At 45.1% G+C, this 19,606-nt stretch overlaps 1 long non-coding RNA gene across 1 annotated transcript; it reads right to left on the reverse strand.

The window, feature by feature from the left end:
* Positions 1-4,449: 4,449 nt before the first annotated feature.
* LOC142659473 (uncharacterized) lies at positions 4,450-16,990 on the reverse strand. Its single transcript, XR_012850333.1, has 2 exons — positions 15,840-16,990; positions 4,450-7,076 (listed from the first exon to the last, which is right to left on the reverse strand). It is a non-coding gene; the product is annotated as an uncharacterized LOC142659473 (long non-coding RNA).
* Between the last annotated feature and the right edge of the window lie 2,616 nt (positions 16,991-19,606).

Below are 19,606 nucleotides of genomic sequence, written 5' to 3' on the forward strand. Positions count from 1 at the left end.
CTAATAAAATCTATGAAACACCTGTGGGGTCAAAATGCTCACTACACCCCTAGATGGATTCCTCAAGGGGTGTAGTTTTCTCAATGGAGTAATTTTTGGGGCGTTTTCTCTGTTTTGGTCCCTTAGGGGCTTTGCAAATGCGACATGGCCTCCGCAAACCATTCCTGCTAAATTTGAGCTCCAAAAGCCAAATGGCGCTCTTTTCCTTTTAAGCCCTGCCGTGTGTCCAAACAGCTGTTTATTACCACATGTGGGGTATTGTTTTACTCGGGAGAAATTGCTTTACAAACGTTGTGGTGTTTTTTCTCCTTTAGTCCTTGTGGAAATTAGAAAAAATTAGCTAAACCTACATTTTCTTTGAAAGAATGTAGATTTTCATTTTCATGGCCCATTTTCAATAATTTCCTCCAAAAAACCTGCGGTGTCAAAATGCTCACAAAACCCCTAGATGGATTCCTCAAGGGGTGTAGTTTTCTCAATGGAGTCACTTTTTTGGCGTTTTCACTGTTTAGGTCCCTCAGGGGCTTTGCAAATGCGACATGGCCTCCGCAAACCATTCCTGCTAAATTTGAGCTCCAAAAGCCAAATGGCACTCTTTCCCTTCTAAGCCCTGCCGTGGGTCCAAACAGCCATTTATTACCACATGTGGGGTATTGTTTTACTCGGGAGAAATTGCTTTACAAATGTTGGGGTTCTTTTTTTCCTTTATTTGTTGAGAAAATTAAAAATTTTGAGCTAAAGCTACGTCTTATTGAAGAAAAAGGATTTTTTTTATTTTCACTGCCCATTCTAATAAAATCTATGAAACACCTGTGGGGTCAAAATGCTCACTACACCCCTAGATGGATTCCTCAAGGGGTGTAGTTTTCTCAATGGAGTAATTTTTTTGGTGTTTTCTCTGTTTTGGTCCCTTAGGGGCTTTGCAAATGCGACATGGCCTCCGCAAACCATTCCTGCTAAATTTGAGCTCCAAAAGCCAAATGGCGCTCTTTTCCTTTTAAGCCCTGCCGTGTGTCCAAACAGCTGTTTATTACCACATGTGGGGTATTTTTTTACTCGGGAGAAATTGCTTTACAAATTTTGTGGTGTTTTTTCTCCTTTAGTCCTTGTGGAAATTAGAAAAAATTAGCTAAACCTACATTTTCTTTGAAAGAATGTAGATTTTCATTTTCATGGCCCTTTTTCAATAATTTCCTCCAAAAAACCTGCGGTGTCAAAATGCTCACTACACCCCTAGATGGATTCCTCAAGGGGTGTAGTTTTCTCAATGGAGTCACTTTTTTGGCGTTTTCACTGTTTTGGTCCCTCAGGGGCTTTGCAAATGCGACATGGCCTCCGCAAACCATTCCTGCTAAATTTGAGCTCCAAAAGCCAAATGGCACTCTTTCCCTTCTAAGCCCTGCCGTGGGTCCAAACAGCCATTTATTACCACATGTGGGGTATTGTTTTACTCGGGAGAAATTGCTTTACAAATGTTGTGGTGCTTTTTCTCCTTTCTAGATTTTAATTTTCACGCCCTACTTCCAATAATTTCTGCAAAAAACCTGCATGGTCAAAATGCTCACTAGACCCCTAGATAATTTCCTCAAGGGGTGTAGTTTCCCAAATGGGGTCACTTTTGGTGGATTTCCACTGTTTTAGCACCGAAAGAGCCCTTCAAACCTGACATGGTGCCTAAAATATTTTCTAATAAAAAGGAGGCCCAAAATCCACTGGGTGCTCCTTTGCTTCTGAGGCCTGTGCTTCAGTCCATTACCACACTAGGGCCACATGTGGGGTATTTCTAAAAACTGCAGAATCTGGGCAATAGATATTGAGTTGCGTTTCTCTGGTAAAAACGTACAAATAAAATAGATTAAAAATGAATTTCTGAAAAAAAAAAATGAAATTTGAAAATTTTACCTCCACGTTGATTTAATTTCTGTGAAACATTTAAAGGGTTAAGAAACTTTCTAAATGCTGTTTTGAATACTTTGAGGGGTGAAGATTTAAAAATGGGGTGACTTTTTGGCGGTTTCTAATATATAAGGCCCTAAAACTGAACTGGCCCCTGTAAAAATAGCCTTTTGAAATTTTCTTGAAAATGTGAGAAATTGCTGCTAAAGTTCTAAGCCTTGTGATGTCATAGAAAAATAAAAGGACGTTTAAAAAACGATGCAAATATAAAGTAGACATATGGGGGATGTTAATTAGCAACAATTTTGTGTGGTATAACTGCCTGTCTTACAAGCAGATACATTTACATTTAGAAAAATGCTAATTTTTGCAATTGTTAACAAAATTTTGGTGTTTTTCACTGATAAATATTGAATTTATCGACCAAATTTTTCCACTATCATAAAGTCCAATGTCTCACGAGAAAACAATCTCAGAATCGCTTTGATAGGTAAAAGCATTCCGGAGTTATTACCACATAAAGTGAAATATGTCAGATTTGAAAAAATGGGTCTGGTCCTGAAGGCCAAAATGAGCTTGGTCCTGAAGGGGTTAAAGGAATAGTCTGATGTTTTGGCCCACAGTTCATGTTGCCTCTTTTTTCCAGAGAAAGACCTCCAGACACGCTGGAAGAGTGTCCGCGACCGGTTCATGAGGGACCTGAAGAAGGCAGAGAGGAGTGGGTCCTCTCCGTCACAAGGGTCACAATGTCCATTTAACCAGCATCTGCTGTTCCTCCTGCCCAACAGGGCACTCCGCCAGTAAGTGGTTTCCCATCCATTTGTAAAGCACTTCATGTTGTTATGGTGTCTTGCAGCTCATTGGTAGGCATGCGGGTCGACGCATATGTATTGTTCTCATATATTGCAATAAAGGATGAGAGTGATCTCTGCTCCCAAAATACATCAGATTCTCCTTGACCATTCTCAGATCCTCTGGCAATGTTCGCCCACCGATGGAAGAGTGTCCCGCTGCAGTACAGGAACAGCAGCTGAGGGAGAGGAACCCGACTCCATCCACTTCTCGCCAGGAACCTGTGGAAGCGGAGCCGGAATCTGCATCAGACGCGGAACCTTCAGGAGTGGGCGATAAAACCACTGCGCCACCTGCTGCCACCCAGATGCCACTTGGCAGCCCAACACGTCTGCCACACCCCACCTCTCCTCCCACGCGACACCGATCTCGGAGGACCGTCCGGACAATGGAGCGACAACTAGAAGTTGAGTCCAACGCCATGTCCTTTATCCGGAGGGTTGACGGCGATGACGAGTATGATTTTTTTGTAGTAGAAAACAAAGGGAGGAATCCTCCAGCTCACCTGACACAATATGAGTGTCGCTGTCTGCGCCTGGATCCTTTTCGTGTCGGCACACGTAGCAGAAGCAGAGGTAGAAAGAAAGTTAGATCCAGCGCTTTGGTAGAGGTAAAACGGAAGGAATTTCCAAGTTTAATGAGATTCTATTAAAAAGTCCATTGGAGTATGGTCCTGGTGTGTGGGTAATGGGAGGAATAATCCTGTAAAGCCTACGCGTTTCGGACGATAGCGACGTCCTTAGACTTGGCTGTAGTGTGATTTTTTTGGCTACACCGTTGCATCTCGCTGCCGCCAGATGCGACGGCATGTTGGCCACACTTACATGGCTTACACTCTAGCCGCGGGGGTAGCCTTCGAGATCGCAGTCCCACTCCCACCCCTGGAGGAGCTGGTCTTCAACCTCCATAGGGCCACTGGCGTTAGGGAGCCATCCTCCACAATGCCCCAGAGCCCACGACCTGTAAATGCGTACACCCAGACGGAGACACCACACCCCACGCCCTCCACAGCGATTCCCTCAGCTGCATCCCAGTTCATGGAAACAATGTACCGTTATCCACCCTCCCAATACACAACCTCTGCCTTCAGACAAAATTATCTCCAACATTTCCCCCCCAATTATCGCCACCTTCAAATTATGACTCTCCTCCCCGTTTCACCCAAATGTAGCCCCTTTATTTGTGTTGTGTTAGGACAGATGTTATGTACTTATGTTTGGCCGGTTTGTAACCTTGGTTTTTTAGTGTTGCTTGACATAGCAGTTTATGCAATGCTGTAATTGCTGAAATGCAAAGTAATGCGCCAAGTAAAGTGTTTCAAAAGTTTTATTGCCTGGAACATTTTTTTTTCATGACCAACAACATTAGCACAAACACACAGGGACACACGGACAAACCAAAGCAAGTCACATTCTCTGACGAGTTGACACCACACATATTTGTATGTGCTCGGATATTTCCACCATTACTGCAGATTTTCAAAACCAACAGTTGTAATATTTCATCAGTTTGTACGCAGCTTCCGGCATGCTACATTGTTCCAACACATAGTGTGTACTGTCGAAGAAACCCCTTCCAGGTAGCACCTTTTGGGATGGGTGCTCTAATGGGCTCCCTCTGCTTTGTCAGGTGGTATTCAAATATGGTAATTGAAGTATCAGCAGTGCACCGGGAGATCAATAAAGACAATAGCAATCTGTCGTCTCAATCAATATTCTCATTTATTATCAAGATACATAGGTTAATATACCCTCAGGGCGTACCCTCTAACCAGGGTGTTACCTCTCATGGAACAACCAATCATAACATTTTACACGTAGACTGAAAATACGTCATAGGGTACCTTCCCACTGAGGTCACGTGATCTTTCTAACACCTGCAAATCCTGGCCTACAAACAATAGAAATGTAGGAGGTTTTCATAAGTGTATGTGGTGACTTCATATATATGTGTGAAATACTGAGATAAAGAATTAATTGGAAATATAATGATTATTTCAGGTCTAGGCGTTCTGCCAGACTCCTATCTACCAGTATTGAAGGCCACGAAAAAGAACACAAAGTAATAACTTATTCCCTTGTGATTCAAGCAGTACCAGAAAGAGATCATTACAAAATGGAGAATACATATCTTCATAATCCGGCATCCTGCTTGATAATTCATAGTGTAGTTTAATACAGAGAACATAAGCAATTTGACCTTCCATCACAAACCCCCCTTTTTCTCATATTAAAATACAGAGATTAAAAATGATCTGATTATAAACTTCAAACAAAATAGTGAATAGGGCCACTACTAATAATATAATGCTATCACCAAGTTCAGGTTTGGGTATAGGGTCCCGTCAGTGCATTGACAAGTCCCGTAGTTGCTCGTCTGCACAGCTGCTTGGATTTGTTGGACCCTACCTTTGTCAATATTTTTTATGGTGATAACAATAACAACATGCCCTGTATAAAAGTCCTAACATGTATATAAGATATAAACGGCAAAGCTTTAATAAATGAACACACACTTAGTGTTACATGGTGGGGTGTTCACCCATTCACCAGGTTCTGGCCTTGTGCATAAAATCCCTGTGACATAGGGTATTGTTGATTAAAAGGTTTCGGCTTATGATAGACAATTTTCTTAGCCTTCTTACATAGCATAGGTATCAGACATGCTACTAATTTAACAAAAACGTATATAATCAATATTATGAGTAATATATGTAAAGCGCCTTGCATGAGTCCTGCAGCCCATCCTCCAATGCCTCTGAACCATGAGGCCGGGTTCAGCCATGACAACCAGTCTGGCCAATCTAGGTTCCAATCTTCTTCAGAATTGGCTTTCCTAAATTCCTCCTTTAATTGCTTTGCTTGTTCAATATCATGTTTAATCTGTACTGTCCCTTGGGGATCTATATAATGACAGCATGCAGGACCCATTATCTGGCACATACCCCCTTGACTTGCAGTTAAATAATCTAGTACAAGTGTATGTTGGTTAGTAACAGTAATAAGCTGTCGGGTAAGTACCGAAGATACATTTAAAGCATCAAATATTAATTCAGTCATATTGTCAAACAACTCTGCTAGTTTTTCTATGTTATGTGCATTTCTAATTGGTCCTCCAAAGATGGATAGAGCATATCCTAACTTGGTGTGCCAAGGTAAGTGTACCAATGGGTGGGCTTTTTGCTTTCCCTCCCTTTTGTACAGCATATGTTTTGGTACTTTATCATAAGGAAGTGCATCCTTGTCCCATGTCCAGGTAGCAGACTGTAACCTAGCTAGGGTACAGGTACCTGTGGTAGTCTGCGGGATCCATTTATATGCATTATGTCCGCACACTATATATATATCATGGGGAAGGTCAAACCATTGCATACTTCCTAGGGTTAACATATCAGCAAAATGAACTAAGGGAAAAGACTGCTGTAATACACACCAAGGACAATTTGTTCCCAAAGACCCATGGTATACTCCTGTGGATCCACAATACATAGTTTCATTTCCTTGTAAGTCTGTTTCTTCAATATACCCTGGATAACGATTACAATCAGTCTTACTTCCTGAAGGGAAGAAATGGCCATATTCCCAACTACCATTATGTATGTACCGTTCTACCAGACTTGGTCTAAATACATCTGAGGTCTGTTGGGTTTTATTGAAGCTTATCTTTATGCCTTTTATGGGGATCTCACCTAGTGTCAGTGTTTTAGTGACATTTTTAGGGACCCATTTTCCATTTTCCTTTTGTGTGAGAATCAGTGCCTTACCAGGTATCAGGGTTAGATTTACCTGCCACCAGGGATCCTCCATCCATCCTGCTATGGGTAAGGGCACACTGATATTAGACCATGTATACCTTTTTGTGTTATCCTTTACCTTTGAGGGATCCCAACATGTAGTGTTAAGAAGTTCTTTCTCACTAAGGGGCACAGCCATGTATGGCATGGATTTTGAACTTATAGGACTGTGTGTACATATCCAACAATCAGATAAGTTTTTTAATGCTGTTATAATTTGATGATGCTTTATGAATTTATTGTCCACTTCCTCCTTGAGAACTTGAGTCATCGTCCCCACGAGGGGCAACATCAACACCAACCCTGCCAAGGGCAACATCATCGATCGAGGCGACGTCATCTGGGCTGATAACCTTTTTGCAATGGCTTGCATGTATCCAATTGGCTCGTCCTTGGAGCTTCACTGATGTGGCGGTGACCAGCTGTACTTCTACTGGTTGGCTGTACCTTGGTTCCAGACTGCTCCTGTTGTGTATCTTTGTTACCACCCAGTCTCCAGGTTGTAGTGAGTGGGTACCTGAAAGAAAGTTTGGATCTGGAATAGAAGAAAGGATTAGTTTATGTGTCCTCTCCAGTTGCTTGTGTAGGGCAGCCAAGTATGTGGTCATATTGTCATAATGGTTTTGTAACTGCTGAGGAAAATACAGTCCTGTCTTTGGCATATTTCTAAACAATATTGAGGCACTAAATCAAATAGAGAAAGTGCCTGGGACTGTATGTGATAGGGGGAAAGAAGGGGGGGAAAAGTGCGGGAAAAATCAGGAGCAGGGATTGGTGGGACAAGGGGATGGAGGAGGGGTTAGGAGCAGATAAATAGTTGAGGTCAAGGGCAGTTCACCATCTTACCTGCTGGAGCTGCAAACGTCAGACGTCTGGTCCTGTGAGAGATCTTCCTCTGCGGTCCAGGGTGTTTTCCGGAGTGCAGATGGCGGATGAGCTGATGAGGCAGGTGGCACAGCGGGTTGCCACGGAGGGTACAAGCTGGCTGGAGGTGTTCCTGGCAGGGGATCGCAGGCAGGAGGTGTTACCTGCGGCGGTCGTCTGTGTCAGCAGCGGTGGAGTCCCGTCGGCGTCAGCAGTTAGAGGTAGGCCGCGCCGGGTTTCTCGGCCTCCTCCCCGTTTGAGCCCCAGTCCACCTTCAGCCACCCAGAGGCGGGCCGGCACCGTTCGCTCTTCAGGAGCAAGACGGAGGCGCCGTCGCCTGCTCTCCCCTTCACCCGGTCCCGACGTCGTGCCACCCACTCCCCTGGCTGGGGGAGCTTTTGCAGTTCTCCCCATCCGGGCTGCAGGCAGTGCAAGGCCGCAAGCAGCCGCAGAAGCCGGGGCCGTTATTAGTGCACCGCTGGTTCTTCTTCCCGGCCCGACAGCTTTCTCCCTCTCACAGCAGGCCGTGGTTGAGAGGGGAGCTGGAGGGGGCGGTCTCAGGAGAGCAGAGACGCAGGCCTCAGGCACCAGCAGGTTAGGTGTGCAGTTGCTGCCACCTGCTGGTGGTTCTGGAAATGACACAGACCTGGGGAGAGAGCTGGTGAGTGGCCTGTGGTTACCAGGCACAGGCACTGTGAATGAGAGGAGTTTGCTGGGTGGATTGTCGTGTGGTAGCAGTGATCTGTTGCCGTGCGGGCAGTCTGCGGAGCAACGTGATTTGCCAGTTTCTCTTTCTGAGTTTTCTCTTCCAGGTGCGGTGTCGGCGAGACGCAGACGGCGAAGGAGACGGCATGGGAGAGGACATCGTCGTGGTGGTCACCGGCGTCCACGCCATCAGGTTGAGAGACGTCGCCGTTCCCGGAGTAGGAGTGTGTCTTCCAATACAGCATCTTCTTCGCCGTCCCAGTCGTCGTCGGGAGCCAGTACACCCAGCCGCACGGGAAGGAGATACACGAGGAGTCGTCGTCGGGAGCACAGGGATCGTCATTCGTCTTCGCTGGTTCCAGTTACAGAAGTCGTCTCAGCCTGTCCACCTGGTGGGGATCTGTCTGTGGTTCCGGTATCTGGGAGAGTTGATGCACCCTCGGAAGTGACGAGGACGCCATTCTCCGGTGAGTCTCCATGTGGGAACGCATGGCTACCTAAGGGTGATTTATCTGCTATTGATTTAGTTTCTGCATTAAAAAGCTTGTTGGATGGTTTGTGTACAAAAGGCGGAGCTTCGGTTCCGTTGGTTTCGCCAGGGGAGGCTCAGCCTCCGCCTGAGCGGGCGGCCAGTATGTCTGGCTTGACATTCCGTGATTTGCTGTTTTGTGGTGTTGCTCCTTTAGGTACTCACCTGTCGGCCGAGATCAAGGACAAGATATGGGCACATGACTTTGTGGATGTTTGGTCCTTGGTGTCGGTCGATCATGTGACGATAGATAAGGAGCGTGTTTTCGAAAGAGGTTCGGAGAAAAAGGTAAAAGTTGCGAAAACTTTTGGCAATTGGCTCCAGGGTTTTTCTACCTTGGCTCATGTAATTTGTGAACGTTTTCCGGAAAAAGGGGCCGAACTGTTTGTGTATGTAGACACTATATTCAGTGCCCACAAATTGCACGGAGGTGCAGCTTGGTGGAGATATGACGATGAATTTCGCCGTCGGTTGGCTATGACGCCTGACATTGGTTGGGCGTCGAAGGCGACGGAAGTGTGGTTACAGCTAATTTTGGCTCAAAAGCAGGCTCGGCCCTTTCAGGCAAGAGCCGCAGTTTCGGGTTCAGCACCCGGTATTGCGGCGCAGCGCCCAACAGGAGCATGTTGGCTCTACAATGAGGGACATTGCAGGTTCTTCCTGCAAGTTTCGTCATGAGTGCTCCATCTGCGGGGGTGCCCATTCCGCGCTTCGCTGTTTCCGACGGGCAAAACAACCTTCCAAGGTGGGTCCTGTCGGTGCAGCGGAGAACTCCGGTGAGCGCTCTCGCGATGGAGCCGTGGCTCGCCAGGTATCCCAAGAGACAGGAAGCAGACCTGTTAGGTCGGGGCTTCAGTGAAGGTTTTTTCATTCCGCATGTTTTTTCTTCGGTTTTGATGTTGTCAGATAATTTTAAAATCGGTGAAAGAAAACATGTGTTTTGCACGGGAAAAAGTGCTGAATGAAGTGTCTTTAGGCAGGATGGCGGGCCCCTTTGGGGAGCCACCTTATACGAATTTACGGGTTTCTCCTCTTGGCTTGGTCCCCAAAAAGGAACCGGGGAAGTTTAGGTTGATTCATCACCTTTCCTTCCCTCGTGGGGATTCGGTCAACGATGGGATCTCCAGAGATGAGGCTGCAGTGTCTTACACGTCTTTTGATGTGGCTGTGCGGTTGGTACGGGAGGCAGGCGTAGGTGCCTTGCTTGCTAAATCGGACATAGAGTCAGCTTTTCGTTTGTTGCCTGTGGATCCTGCCTGTTTCCATTTGTTGGGATGTCGTTTAGATGAGCGTTTTTTTGTAGACATGTGTTTGCCTATGGGTTGTGCCATCTCATGTTACTATTTTGAAGTTTTTGGTTCCTTTCTGGAATGGACAGTTTGTTTCAAGACAGGTATTTCTTCAGCCATTCATTATTTAGACAACTTTTTATTTGTTTCAGGAATATGTGGTTATTTGCTGAAAACCTTTCGAGTTTTAATGTCTGAATTTGGTGTCCCGATAGCGGAGGACAAGACGGTTGGTCCGGCCACGATTTTGTCATTTCTGGGTATTGAAATTGATACGCAAGAGATGGTTTTCAAATTACCTGATGACAAGCTTGCGCGTTTGCTTTCTACCATTGACAAATTTGTTTTGTCAAAAAAGGTTACCCTGAAGCATCTTCAGTCACTGTAAGGGTATGTTCACACGTAGTCAACCAAAACGTCTGAAAATCCAGAGCTGTTTTCAAGGGAAAACAGACCCTGCTTTTCAGACGTTTTTTACCAACTCGCATTTTTACCAACTCATTTTTTTACCAACTCGTTTTTGGAGCTGTTTTCATTGGAGTCTATGAGAAAACAGCTCCAAAAACGTCTGAAAGAAGTGTCCTGCACTTCTTTTGACGAGGCTGTATTTTTACGAGTCGTCGTTTGACAGCTGTCAAACGACGACGCGTAAATAACAGGTCGTCTGCACAGTACGTCGGCAAACCCATTCAAATGAATGGGCAGATGTTTGCCGACGTATTGTAGCCATATTTTCAGACGTAAAACGAGGCATAATACGCCTCGTATACGTCTGAAATTTGGCCGTGTGAACATACCCTTAGGGTTGCTGGTTTTTGCTTGCAGGATCGTTCCCATGGGTCGCGTTTTCTCTAGACGCCTATCATTGGCGACTAGGGGTATTTCGCGGTCACATCATTTCATTCGTGTCACTAGGCAAATGAAAGATGATTTGCGTGTGTGGCAGACTTTTTTGCGATCTTTTAATGGTAGGGAGATTTGTCAGTCTGAGGAGGTTTCCAGTTTTGAGTTACAGCTGTTCACAGATGCTGCTGGCAGTGTCGGTTTCGGTGCGGTTTTTGGAGCGGAGTGGTGTTTTGCACGTTGGCCTGTGGGCTGGAGTAGTATGGGTCTGACATTGAATTTGACACTTTTAGAACTCTTTCCCATTGTGGTTGCAGTGGAATTGTGGGGTTCAAAGATGTTGAATAGTCGCATACGTTTTTGGACGGACAATATGGCAGTGGTGCAGGCTGTTAACAATTTGTCTTCTGGATCATTGCTGGTTTTGGCGTTACTTAGGCATCTAGTTCTACGTTGCATGCAATGGAACATTTGGTTTCGGGCCACACATGTGCCGGGTGTTGAGAATAAAATCGCAGATGCCTTATCTCGTTTGCAGATGGGGGTCTTTCGGGAGCTTCACCCGGGAGCACGGCTGGAAGGGGAGCGTTGCCCGGATCACTTATGAGCCCTGGTCGAGGGGAACTTGCCCGGCTAGTTCAAGGTTCTGTGGTACCAGGTACATGGCGGAGCCATAATAAGTCTTGGGCGGAGTGGTTGGAATTATCTGGCGGGGTTTTTCCTACAAATGATGAGCAGCATTATGAGGTTACGTTGGAGTATTTGTCTCGGATGCGTACTAATGGTTCTTCGGTGTACACGGTTTCAAAAGGTTTGACTGGTATTGCGTTTATGTTGAAGTTGTGGGGTTGTACTGATGTGACTAAAATGTTTGTTATTAGACAGGCATTGAAGGGGTGGAAGAAGGAGCATATTGTGAAGGATGCTAGGAGGCCCATTACGTATGCTTTATTACTAAGGATTCTGACGGTTGTTCTGGCAGTTTGCTTTGATCCTTATGAGTCTGTTTTGCTGCGTACTGCTTTTTCTTTGGCCTTTTTCGCAGCATTGCAGGTGAGCGAATTGGTGTCACCGAGTGCAAAGCGGTTTGGGGGTCTTCTGTTTGCGGATGTTTTATTGGAGGAAAAAGTGGTTCGGGTATGTGTGAGACGGTCCAAGACTGATCAGATGGGCGTTGGTGTTTGGTTGTGTGTGAATTCATTGGGTGGTGAATTCTGTCCAGTTCGTTTGGTGCGTGAGTTTTTGTCTTTTCGAGCTGATGGGGTTCCTTTCTTGATACATTCTAATTCTTTGCCGCTTACTCGATTTCAATTTGGAGCCGTTCTTAAGTCTTGTTTGGAGCATTTGGGCGTTGATCCTTCTGAGTTTGGGACTCATTCGTTTAGAATAGGGGCAGCCACGGAGGCTAATGCTTTAGGTATGGGGGAGGAAGATATTAAACGTCTGGGTAGGTGGAGTTCAACTTGTTATAGGTCCTATGTGAGTCCGGATCTGGTGTTGTTTTGATTCTTTCCTTGTCATTTCAGAACATCGGCCGCAAGTATGGATAATTGGCCATTCTTTTATTTTCTGGGCAGCTCGTCGGGTTGAGTATCGGCCTTTAGGCCTCAGTCTTGGGGTGTCATCGGCCGAGGTGCACTGGAAAGGTATCAGTGGGCTGAGGTGGGTTCAGCTGTTGCCGTTAATAGTTGAAGTTAGTCGGGAATGCCGCGGTCCAATTGTGCTCGTTATACATGTTGGGGGAAATGATTTGGGAAATGTGAAATTGTCTGAGTTATTGTCCCTTATCAAGCCTGATTTGGGTCATTTCAAACAGCTTTTTTCTGATTGTGTGATTGTTTGGTCCGAGGTGATTGCACAAACTCATTGGCGAGGAGCTAGAAGTGCTGTGGCCATCGAGCGGTCAAGACGGCTGTTGAATGTTCGTATTTCCAGGTTTGTTCGTTCCATTGGGGGGGTAGCAATTCGTCATTTGATGTTGGAAGGTGACAATGGGGACTTATTGTTATCTGACGGCGTTCATTTAAATGACATTGGGATCGACATCATGCTGTCGGGTCTGCAAGATGGAGTGGAGGCTGGTTTGGCATTGTGTGGTGGGGGTGGTCGGAGTACCGCGTAGGTGTTCGCGGTATCTTCCTTGGCGGAGATAGGCTCTGAAGAGTAAAATCCGGAGAAGAACCAACATGCGCGCCGCTTGACAGTGGGCGGCATCACAGGAGATGTGAATAAATTAAGTGGTTACTTCAGGGCCATGTGATACAAAAATGTTTGGTTGTGTTAAATAAAGCTGTGGCCATTCCCACATTCTCCAAGAAACAGGTTTCGTTGCTTTATTGGTCTATTAAATTGGGTAATGATGCATCAGCGACACTTAATATGGGGATAACATTAGTACATGCAGTCTTGAGGCACTAAATCAAATAGAGAAAGTGCCTGGGACTGTATGTGATAGGGGGAAAGAAGGGGGGGAAAAGTGCGGGAAAAATCAGGAGCAGGGATTGGTGGGACAAGGGGATGGAGGAGGGGTTAGGAGCAGATAAATAGTTGAGGTCAAGGGCAGTTCACCATCTTACCTGCTGGAGCTGCAAACGTCCCTCCCGCCCTCCCTCTTTAGGTAAAATTTGGGTGTGTAGTTATGGTGTTCTCTGTCTTTTAATTTCTTTGCTTTTCTATGCCATGTCTCTTATGGCTCGTCAGCTTCTTGCTTTTTTCTTTGCGTAGGCGTGTTTCTGTGGTTTTTCTGTTTTTTCAGATGTCACAGCAGGCGGAGATAGGCTCTGAAGAGTAAAATCCGGAGAAGAACCTACATGCGCGCCGCTTCACAGTGGGCGGCATCACAGGAGATGTGAATAAATTAAGTGGTTACTTCAGGGCCATGTGATACAAAAATGTTTGGTTGTGTTAAATAAAGCTGTGGCCATTCCCACATTCTCCAAGAAACAGGTTTCGTTGCTTTATTGGTCTATTAAATTGGGTAATGATGCATCAGCGACACTTAATATGGGGATAACATTAGTACATGCAGTCTTTCATAGGGAGAAAGTTTATCCTTCCCTCTTGGTGTGGTTCTTACAGAGTATAAAGCCAGGGGTAGACATTGTGTCCACGGTAAAGAAGTTTCATTCATGGCCTTCTGGATTTTTAATTTCAAAGTTCCATTTAGTCTTTCTACCTTACCACTGCTTTGTGGGTGATAGGGAGTGTGAAATGCTTGTTCTATCCCAAGGCTTTTTAATATGTTCCTCAATAGTTCTTGGGTAAAGTGAGTACCTCTGTCACTTTCAATTGTCTCTGGTACTCCATAGCGGCACACTACCTCAGCTATCAGTTTTTTTGCTGTGGTATCTGCATTTGCTTTAGCCACTGGAAAAGCTTCTGGCCATCCTGAAAATAAATCCGTGCAAACAAGTACATATTGGTACATTCCCACCTTAGGTAGTTGTATGTAGTCCACCTGTAATCGCTGAAAGGGGTAGTAGGACTTAGGAGTGTGTTTAGCTGGTGTTTTGGTGGTTTTACCAGGGTTGTGTTGTGCACATGTCATGCAGCCCTCTGTATATTTGGCTGCTGCATTTTGAAAACCTGGAGCATGCCATGTCTGTAACACTAGCTGGCTCATAGCTCCCTTTGAACAGTGTGTTTTCCCATGGGCTAGGGCACACATCATTGGATACAGTGCTCTTGGTAGGCAAACCTTAGAATTAAGATGCCTCAACTGTCCTAGACCTATTGCTGCACCTCTCTCCTCCCATTCTGCTTGCTCTTGAGGGGGTGCTTGGTCCTGGAAAGCACGCAACAGGGTCTCTTGATGTTCAAAACAGTGAGGGATCAGAGAAAATGATATCCCACTGCTAGAATAGTCTGAAGGAACGACTTTTGATATTGATAGTCTTTCTGAAACGGTAAGATAGATTGTCTGAGATATCTGTCAACAGACTAAGGCCTGTCTGTTTGGAGCTGGGGAGTTTTCCGGAGACTACCCTACGCCCTCTGACCATGGGGTCAGCTGGAAATGCTGCCAATCCACAAATTACAAGAGCAAATCCTTCAACACAATCTACATTCATGAACCTCAATTGATTCAAGCAGGAGTTGGTCACATTCATTTCAAACTTCTACAAACCCTTCGTCTCTTTCACTTATGCAGAACACTTGCTGCCGGGGGTGTCTTTTGGTTCATACAGCCTGTGATGTAGCATATATCCCAAACTCTTTCCTCTAGCACTTTGCAATGGTTTCACATGCAAATTATATTTGGTAACATATATGTTATCCTCCCCGCTCAGCCGTTCACTCGGTGGGTTGTAGTTTAGGGGGCTGTTATGTATGTTGGTGATGATTTCTTTACGGGCTATGGGTCTGATCCAATACCAATGTTCTTCACTGTAATTAGTCTGGGTAGTTATACTACTCCGAAACATGTGGCATCTGGGGTAAGTGTCAGGGTCATTCAATGAATACAGGATGTTATATTACAACGGTATTCAATCCAGCGGTCTGATGTTATACTACTACAGACTTAATTACTTGGATGTTATTTTACATCAAAGTGTATATGCCGGATGTATCAGTCTGTACTGATTCCCACCTTATGCCAGTCTGGCAATGCATACAACTGGTTTATGGACCCTTACACACAATATCACTGTTTGGCAGTGAATTTAGGAAAATATAAATGATTTTCTAATACAGTATTCAAAGTTTTCCCTATTGTACTGGGTAATGGTATTGAGTGCAAATTCAATATAGACACAATTGCTCCTCCTTGCACTGAGTGTATATCGTCTTCTATGAAGTGGATATTACTTCTGGGCTGGGAGCCATACAGTTTCAACAATTTGATATGTATGTCTTCTCACAGATGTATTCAGCATCACACTACACACACATTCATCACACTTGTCACATACACCCCCATGTAAATCCATTTAACCACACTACCATCCTGACAAAGGACCTGATTATTACGGGACCCCTTTGTAGAGACTTACATATACAAAGTACGTTTCCAGGGACTTAACAGAGTGGCTGAAACAAATGGTGTAACATAAAGTCTGTTACTTACCGCGCGGTTTTGGTTTCAGTGACTCCCCAGGTCCTTCCAGATTAGTGGACTTTGAACAAAATTCTCATTAGGAGGTCCCGGGCTGTTCGGCACCATAACTGTCGAAGAAACCCCTTCCAGGTAGCACCTTTTGGGATGGGTGCTCTAATGGGCTCCCTCTGCTTTGTCAGGTGGTATTCAAATATGGTAATTGAAGTATCAGCAGTGCACCGGGAGATCAATAAAGACAATAGCAATCTGTCGTCTCAATCAATATTCTCATTTATTATCAAGATACATAGGTTAATATACCCTCAGGGCGTACCCTCTAACCAGGGTGTTACCTCTCATGGAACAACCAATCATAACATTTTACACGTAGACTGAAAATACGTCATAGGGTACCTTCCCACTGAGGTCACGTGATCTTTCTAACACCTGCAAATCCTGGCCTACAAACAATAGAAATGTAGGAGGTTTTCATAAGTGTATGTGGTGACTTCATATATATGTGTAAAAAACTGAGATAAATAATTAATTGGAAATATAATGATTATTTCAGGTCTAGGCGTTTTGCCAGACTCCTATCTACCAGTATTGAAGGCCACGAAAAAGAACACAAAGTAATAACTTATTCCCTTGTGATTCAAGCAGTACCAGAAAGAGATCATTACAAAATGGAGAATACATATCTTCATAATCCGGCATCCTGCTTGATAATTCATAGTGTCGTTTAATACAGAGAACATAAGCAATTTGACCTTCCATCACAGTACTAAGGGGGGTATGTATGATCCGTACACACAATGTTCTTCCCAAAAACAGAAACATTGTCTTTCGCCTACTCCTGGATGGGCTGCTGATCACTGCGGCTGGAATCCTGTCAGGACACTGCACCTTCGGGACTCATGAAGTAGTCAGTGAAGGCATCTCTCACTTGTACTCCACGGATGGATGGTCTCCCTAAATTCCAGTTGATGTGGGGGTCACGGAAAGCTGTCTGTGTCTCTACCTCCACGTCACCTCGCTCCTGATCCCGAACATAGTTGTGAAGAACACCAGTGGCGGATCCTCAAATGGGCGTTTCGGACACAAGTAAAAAAAAACTCTCCAGGGCTGCTGCCGGCCGCATTCTAGCGGTCATCGGTCCCACATGCTGCTGATGAAGAGGAGGGGGGGATGTGCAGGGGGAGTCATTTGCGCCCAGGGAACAGGGGCACAGCACATCAGCTGTAGAGAGCAGACTGTCAGAGATTGTGATTGGCAGGTGCTGGAGTCTCCCTGACAGTCTGCTCCTCTGTGCTGCTGTGCACTGTCCCTCCTGTTTAAATCTCCAGCAGCTGCCTGATAACGGCAAAACTGAAACTAGAGGGTGAAGGACCTGTGGTGACGTCACAGTCACATGATTAAGGTCCTGGAGGCTGCCAGAGACAAGCACCGCAGAGGAAGAGACTGTGGTAAGTGTGTGTGTTTATGTGTGTGTGTGGGTGTGTCATAATGTAAGTCTATATAGTGTGTGCTGTGTATATAGTGTGCTGTGTATATAGTCTATATAGTGTGTGCTGTGTATATAGTGTGTGCTGTGTATATAGTGTGTGCTGTGTATATAGTGTGTGCTGTGTATATAGTCTATATAATGTGTGCTGTGTATATAGTGTGTGCTGTGTATATAGTGTGTGCTGTGTATATATAGTGTGTGCTGTGTATATAGTGTGTGCTGTGTATATAGTGTATATAGTGTGTGCTGTGTATATAGTGTGTGCTGTGTATATAGTGTATATAGTGTGTGCTGTGTATATAGTGTGTGCTGTGTATATAGTGTGTGCTGTGTATATAGTGTATATAGTGTGTGCTGTGTATATAGTGTGTGCTGTGTATATTGTGTATATAGTGTGTGCTGTGTATATAGTGTGTGCTGTGTATATAGTGTGTGCTGTGTATATAGTGTGTGCTGTGTATATAGTGCGTGCTCTGCATATAGTCTATATAGTGTGTGCTGTTTATATAGTGTGTGCTGTGTTTATAGTGTCTATAATGTAAGTCTATATAGTGTGTGCGTGTAGTGTGTGTGGTTTGAATATATAGTGTGTGGTGTTAGTGTGAATTGTATATAGGGTGTTTAATCTCACATTTTTTGTGTGTGAAATAATTTCCCACCCATAGAGCCCTCTGCAGTAAGTCAGATGCTCAGAACCCCCCCTGCAGTATAATCTCCCCCATAGAGCCCTCAGTAGTTATTATACTGCAGGGGGGGGGGGGGTCAGAGCGTTTGATTGACTGTTGAGGGTTCTATAGGGGAATAACTCCTTCCCCCCAGAGCCATAAGGGTGGATTTACACGAACGTGTAATACGTCCGTGCAACGTGCGTGCTTTTTACGCGTGTCGTACGGACCTATGTAAGTCTATGGGGCAGTGCAGACCGTCAGTCATTTTTGCGCAGCGTGTGTCCGCTGCGTAATACTCACGACATGTCTTATATTTCTGCGTTTTTTGTGCATCACGCACCCATTGAAGTCAATGGGTGCGTGAAAATCACGCATGCCACACAGAGGCACCTCCGTGGGACGTGCATGATTTGCTCAACAGCAGTAAAACTATGATTGCAAACAGAAAAGCACCACGTGCTACAAACATACAGAGTGTCATAATGATGGCGGCTGCGCGAAAGGCACGCAGCCGCGCATCATATGGTGATGACACACGGAGCTGTTAAGTGTCTTTTGCGCGCGCAAAACGCCGCATTTTTTGCGTGCGCAAAACGCACACACTCGTGTAAATCCGCCCTAAGTGTCAGACGCTTAGACCCTCCCATAGGGCACTCAGCATTCAGTCAGATGCACTGGGGAGGGGTGTCTGACTGCTTAAAGGGTAACTAACGAAACTTTAAAAAAAAAATTACATGTCATAGTGACATGTCAAATGTTCTAATCAGTGGGGGTCCGGGCACTGAGACCCCACCAATCGCTGAAACAAAGTGGCAGAAGCTCTCAGGTGAGTGCTTTGCCACTTTGTTTCTGATCGTCTTTCCTCTGATAGCCGAGCATGCGGTCTATGGGCACAACAGAAAGTCTATGAGTCCGTACACCGCGCCGAGGAAAGACAATCAGAAATGAAGTGGAACAGCGCTCACCCGAGCACTCCTGCTGCTTTGTTTTAGTGATCGGTGGTGGTCTCAATGCTGGGACCCCCATCGATCAAAACTTCTGACATATCACTCTCACTATGACACGCCAAATGTTTTTTAAAAGTTTAGTTACCTCTTGGGGACTGAATTTATTGGTTTGAGTTAATGTATGGGCTTGGGTATTAATTTGCTTAGGGGTCTCGGGTATAAGACAATTTATGGTGTTTATGTCTGAATTTTTATTCATGTCTAATTTTTATCATGTCTATAGATGCTGAAAATGGCTACAGAATCAAGGGGAAAAGATTTCTCATGAGGAAACTCTGCAGTCATCAGGAGAAGTCGCCATAACGGTCTGTGTCAGATGGAGAAGAAAAGAGAACAACCCATCAGTGAAGACATCACCTGTGAGTCATTGCATTTATAGATCTGTCACCTCTCCTGACATGTCAGTTATCGGAAATCCTTGTATTCCACATAAAGTCTTTGTGTACCCAGGACTAATAGACACATGCGTGTTACCATTCCCCTTGTCAGGAGGATGTGTCCCTACACAGTGTGATACTGTCAGCGATGGTTGGAGACTGTCAATATGTAGGGACACAGCCCTTTGACATGGGGAATCGTAGCACTCATTTGTCAATGCTCACACAGGAAGGTGGT

The sequence above is a fragment of the Rhinoderma darwinii genome, chromosome 8, assembly GCF_050947455.1.
Source record: "Rhinoderma darwinii isolate aRhiDar2 chromosome 8, aRhiDar2.hap1, whole genome shotgun sequence".
Lineage (NCBI taxonomy): Eukaryota > Metazoa > Chordata > Amphibia > Anura > Rhinodermatidae > Rhinoderma > Rhinoderma darwinii.